The sequence below is a fragment of the Nannospalax galili genome, unplaced genomic scaffold (genome assembly GCF_000622305.1).
Source record: "Nannospalax galili isolate Female #2095 unplaced genomic scaffold, S.galili_v1.0 scaffold140, whole genome shotgun sequence".
Taxonomy (NCBI): domain Eukaryota; kingdom Metazoa; phylum Chordata; class Mammalia; order Rodentia; family Spalacidae; genus Nannospalax; species Nannospalax galili.
In genome coordinates this window covers 7,848,836-7,855,456 of record NW_008352267.1, presented here as the reverse complement: position 1 = coordinate 7,855,456, position 6,621 = coordinate 7,848,836, and the positions used below count along the sequence as shown (strand labels likewise).

Here is a 6,621-nt window from a genome sequence, read left to right as displayed (position 1 = left end):
GTTGCCATAGTAATTGCTCATTTACCAACAGCACAGACATAACTTAGTTTTCCATTTGCAAATATCTATCGTTTATTAACACAAACTGTGTTTGGATGTAACTCACTCCCAGGATGACTGAATGTTTAATGTTTGATTCTCTGTTTGCCTGCAGCTTGTGCTTTGATTCTCTGTCCCAGAACTTGTTCTTGAGAGTGTGCTGTACAATGGAATAATAATTATAATTACTATGATGGCTGCTCTCAAATAAAATTTATTTTCCAAAATTCTCTTCTGCAGCCCTTGGATTAATATTTTGACAAAAGGTAACAGAAAATAAAGACATTTCTATACATAAGAAGTTGACTGTAAACACTTTTATTCAAAAAATTAATCCCCGGAGACCTTTGGCCATCTGAGTTCTGCTTAGCTGCCATTCCTCCCGGACATGGTAGGCAGACAAGACACCCTGCTGGATCATCCTAACCCCAAACCACAGGACCCAAGGTCATAATGAGCTGCTGTCTGCTTCCTCAATGTTTGATGAAGGTTTTGCTATGTGAAATTGAAAAAAAAAAAAAAAAAAAAAAAAAAAAAAAAAAAAAAAAAACCTGGCAACTTGAATTTAGATTGTTTTAAAGCCTATAATTTTGGTAATGATATCCAAAATACTTAATATAATAAATTTTCTACAAATGTTTTTTGATTATTCCTGGGGCAGTCTAGGAGTTTGGGGTAGAATTTATTTCCAGTGAAATGCAGCACCCTTCTTTCTAATAAAACATAAGTCTTTTCAACTCAACTCTACACATTGTTATAGGTTCACCAAGGCCACTTACATGCCCCCTGCCCCCATTAATATTTTCTACTTACTGTTATTAGTGTTGAACAGGAGTAGTAATAGTAATCTTCCAAGTGAAGGATAACTTCTATTTTTATCCTGAGGTCTTCATTACATATAGGCCTTTTTATATATAACTTTAAATAGTGACTATTAAATATTCCTGACTTTGAGAGGGAGAAAAAAATCTAATTTTTTGGGGTGTGTCTCCAATTGATAAAAATATATCTATATTTATTTGTTACTTATGGCCTTGGAACTGGAGAGATGACTCAGGGTTAAGAGCACTGGATACTCTTGCAGAGGACATAGGTTCAGTTTCCAGGACCCACATGATGGCTAACAACCATCTGTAACTCCAGTTCCATGTGATTCAATGCCCATTTCTGACTTCTGTGGGCAGGGCTTGATATTACACAGGTGCACTTACATACATGCACACAATATACTCATTCACATAAAAAAAATAATAAATAAATGTTTTATGATTTATTATAATATAAAAGCAGTTTAATAAATAATGAAGATCGCTGAATGAGGGATTCACAAAGAGTTTCAGGGGTGAATATGATGGAACCTTGGAAATGTAAAAGGCTTTCTGAAATAGGTGATAGGTCCAGGGATGTGATATGGCAGAAGATGGTAATATTGGTTTCAGGGACCTAATGTGAAAACCAAAGGTACAAAGATTAACATTTTAAAAGATTATAATATTTTCATACTGATATGGGAGAAAAGAGAATTAATTTTATACTTTATGTGGTATAGTAATTAATTTAAAACCATGATTATTTTGCAGTAAGGTATTTGTAACTTCCTTTTCCTTTTTTGATATTTTATTTATTATTTTTGATTTAAGTATTTTCCCTGCATGCATATAAGTGCACCTGTATTATTCATTCCACAAGGACATCAGAAGAGGGCATCAGATCTCCTGGAAATAGAGCTCCAGATGGTTTTTAGCCACCATGTAGTTGCTAGGAATCAAATCCAGGTTTTCTGCAAGAGCAATCTGTGCTCTTAACTACTGGGCCATCTCTCCCACCCCTGTGTTCTTTTTTGATGGAACTCTTGAAAGCACCATTTAATGGCAGTTCCTTAAAGAGTTGTCCATGGTAGATCTGGTCAATGTCATGCAACATCTATTCACACATTCTTCTAATGTGGCTCCTGGTATTCTAAGACACAAAACTGCACATAACACATTCACTTGAAATTTGAAAGGCAGAAATGAGGGAGAGGCAATTGACTTCTTGTGTTAGCAATTTTCTCCTGGAAAGTAAAGATGCAGAAGTTTTCCAATGCACTATGACTAGGCTGTGGTCTTTAAGAAAGGATTGCCTCAGTCAGTGGACCAGAATTGATGAGCACCTCTCATCACTAGCTTGCATGAAAGACACACTTTTGGTCACTATGACTACAGGAGACTTCTGATCTCACTTTACAAAACAATAAAAATTAAGCTTTGTAATGAAACGAACAATGAGCCTGTTTTCAACTTGCTACTAACCATTTTCTAATTAGACACTGGCCACATTGGTCCGTTCTTATTATTCTCCTGTTCACAATTTCTTTCCATTGTCACTACCTCCAACATGTCCTAAAGTTGCAGATATTAAGATATTTTTTAAAAAAAGCATTTTACAGGAGTTTCTGGTTTAGGCTTCACTTATAAACAAACATTAAGATAGAAATCCTTATGTAAATTGCAAGCACATATTAGTTCAAATGAAGATAAACCAAAACAACAAAGCATATTTAAAGCAGCTCCACCTGCATATGAAATTGGCTGACACTATGAATTTGGGAAGTTGTTTACAACAATGTATCATAATATTTTAGTTCCTGTGTTTTCCCGATATATTGGTGATCGGTTTTACCAGATTTGGCATACTCCACCAAACAAAAGGTACCTCCATTTTAGTATTAACATTTTGTATGACATATAAACCATTAAATTTCAGAATAGAGAGCATAAAGTTCTGAAATATGTTCATCTGATTGAAATTGGTACATTTAATAATAGCTGGAAGATATAGAAAAGGGAGTTTAGTAGTCTTTTCAAGAGAAAGCTGTCAACAATTTAACAATAATAGTTAAACTAGGCCAGCATTCCTATTGGGACACATAGAACTATATTTTGTATTTTTTAGGCATCTTCCAATACAATATACAGAGAATTTAAATACAAGAGTCAAGTGTGAGAAAGTATGCTGATCAACTTCCCAAAGGAATACTATGATAGCTGTGATATAGGATAATGTTGACAATTTATGCAGATTTGTAGGAGGAAATTAACCTGCACTGTGAAGCATGTAGCATCACTAATAAGGTAGAACGTAGCCTGATCAAAATGAAAAATGTCAGATACCCTGTAGGCATCAACGTAAAAGCAAGTTCTTCCTTGCAGCAAAGAGTTCCATTTCCAGCTACAAGCAGATAAGGACTTTAGCTCTAGCAAAGGAACCGTGCCTTAGTAAAAGAAAAAGCAGGCAGTTACAGCTTTCAAGCAGGAACAAGAGTGTAATAACAAGATGTGATTACATTCAATGGGAGAAAGAAGCAGCTGAAAGCCTCCTGTTTCCAAAAAATAATGGCAATACCAAAAGGAAGTAGAATCATTGACCTGTTCTCCATGCTTTTATCCACACAGGTACAAATGTTATCGTAATAAGGTCACAAGTAGATCCATTTATTCATTCACTGAACCCACAAATACATCTTCTGTGAGGAATGCCATGTAAAATGTAATGGAAGTAGAAACAAAGTGACCAGAACACATAAGATGAGACCCCACTGAAGTGAAATATGTATGACATTAGCCTCTAAATTATGAGGACAGATGCTACACAGGTAAAATATACACCCAGGTGTTTAGAAAACATATGTTGTAAATAAAGGAAAAGTAGACAGTAACCCAAGAAATTCAATATTTCAAGTTTGCTAAGAAATGAAAAAGACTCAAAAGGACAAAAAACAATCTCAGTACAGAATTTAAAAGAAAAGAAAGGGTTTTGGGAGTGAGAGGTCCACAGTAGTGGATATTGCTTTTGAACACTGTGCAACCTGTAGATACAGTGGACACTGCTCACCTTGGCAACACTAAAATCACTGGTGATGTGGTCCAGATTAGTTTCAATAGGACAGTGATGAAAAATTTCCCATCTAGTGATTTTTGGTTGAGTTATGTATAAGAAAGTGGCACCTGGTTAGATATAAAATTGAGGTTAAGAGACTCAGAGAAGGAATGTATGATGTGTTCTCAAGTATGATTTTTCTCTCCTGATTGAACTAACACATGGATAGTAAGATAGTCAGACTGTGACGCAAGCCTATTTGAAATCTGAAATATCACACATTAACTAACACTAACATGTGTCTGCCTGGATGTATAACTCTACTACTGGATCACAGGCTTAATGAATCACGGTTTTTAGCTCAAGACAAACTTTAGGAAGAGGAAGATAAATGAGGAAAAGGGTCATGGATTCAAGAACACTTACAGAGGAATGATTACATTGAAAATCCATAGACCCTACAATCCTCACAAAAAGAAAGAAGAGTTCAGAATTAGATAAAATGGATGAATTAGGACAAAATACAAAAGATTAACAAATGAGTGAATGTGCACAACTGCAATAAGAGTTGTACTGACAGTACCTGAAAAGCATGAAAAGAGAAATATATTTAAGCTGTACTTTTTTATTTTAATATTTGGACATGGGGAAATTTTGTATAAATAAAATGGCTCTGAAGATGGTCATAAAGGAGAACAAATGATAAATATGTGGAACACAGTTTTAAAGAGGGGATTAAAGAAGCTAAAAGTAATTTGAATTAAATATCTATATGAATTTTGCACATGCTCAGAATTATTACAGTCACTATGATAGAGTAATACTTTGAGCTGAACTAAATTATCAGTAAAGTGATTGGAATCAATCAGAAGCATATATTTATATGCTTATTATTTTTATTTTATGTGTATGAGTGTTTTTTTGCATGTATATAAGTATACCTGTGTTATGCAATCAATGCCCGTGAGGTCAGAAGAGTGCATTGAATTCCCCTGGAACTGGAGTTACTGGCAAAGTTGTTAACTGCCATGTGGATACTGAGAACCAAACCCAGGTCCTCTGCAAGAGCAATCAGTGTTTTTAACCCCTGAGCCATCTCTCCAGCCCACATTACTTTGTCTTTAGAAATAGAAAGGATAGGATCATTTGAAGGGTGTGATATGGTAAAGAAAGTGAAATGATAGCTTCTTGCTTCCTATTGCATCATGGTATGACAGACTATTAACAAGCACCACCGGAATAGGGTGGCTCCAAAAGAGATGAAGAATTTGGGCCACATTCAAATTTCTTCAGGGAAAGGATGTGGTGGCACAGATAGACATTGTAAGAAAAGTTCCAGGATTCCAGGGATACTTAGTTATCACTGATTTGGATTTCGGTAAAACAAAGAGCATATATGGATTAGGTACATGGTCAGATTAGTAGAGGCTGAGAAAAGTTAGGAAATGGGAATTAAGGTCATAAATATTTGCCTGGCCGCCTGGGGGAAGCTGACATGTACACCACTGATCATCACTGACACTGAAAATGGAAAGCTTTGTGGTTCCATGGGTACCAATGATTTCAGCCATACAACAGTAGTATCATGAGAGTTATGCTCAGTGACTTCCCTGGAGGACTGCTTTTCTCCCCTGCCACTTAGTATACTTTTCTCATGATACTTGTCTTACACATTATCACATCTTCTCCAGTGAATTTATAATGAATCTAGGACGTTAATCAGATCTAATTGTCTTTCTGCTTTTTTTTTTTAATGGTAGTAAATATATAACTTTAATGGACTTTAAGCAATTACTACATTATTGTTTTATACAGTATTAACTTCTGTTTTCTTCTGATTCTTGTGCCAACTTCACCTTTTCAATTCCTTCTGATATCTAGAATATTGTTCAAATATTGGCTGTTCAAATACATTTCTCCAGCAATTCCAAGGACGGAAGCAAAAAGCAGTTGTGGAAGAGTCATTCTCCAAAGCATTGTCACAATAAACACAGCTCAGTCCAAAGGCAGTTACACTCCAAATGCAGTAAATTTCTTCAGATTATTTCCAGCACCGAACTCCAGTTAAGCACGGGGCATTTGGTAGCCAGAGGAAATTCTACCTTTCTGCTTTTTATTTTGTCTGCCTTTCTAGAAGCATGCAAAAACACGTTTGTATTGAATTAAGTAGGAGACAGAGAGATTACAAGAAACATATGTTATATATAAAACTTCCTCTATCAGAGACTTAGATTTTATTATCCAAGTACAAATATTAAGCATTCACATGCTTAACCAGAGGCTGATCAGAGAGCGTCATCTAAGAAGTGCCCCCTCTTCTCTTCAATGTCCCACATTACCTTTACAGAATTCATTCTCTCCTTACCTTCATATCTTAAATTACTTAAGAACATTTTAATCTTTTGCCTTTACACATCATCTATTAAATATTTTAGAATTTGAAAGAAAATTTGTAGCATATGAAAAATTTATACAAAAATTAAAATGCATTTTACGGTTAATGTTTTTGTAGTTTTATTTAGCATTTAAAGTACATTTACACACACACACACACACACACACACACACACACACACACACCACATCCACAATCACAGAAGCCCTTCAGGAAAACATTAATCCTAGAACATTTTATGGTGACATTCGAACTTCAGAAGAAACAGCTTTTCAATAGTCGTGATCTGAAATGCATGAAGTGAGACAATCGTTTAAAGGTACTTGTTC

General features: G+C 35.1%; 1 pseudogene; it reads right to left on the bottom strand.

Moving 5' to 3' along the window:
- Window positions 1-5,714: 5,714 nt before the first annotated feature.
- Window positions 5,715-5,874, bottom strand: LOC108491614 (annotated as a pseudogene).
- Between the last annotated feature and the right edge of the window lie 747 nt (window positions 5,875-6,621).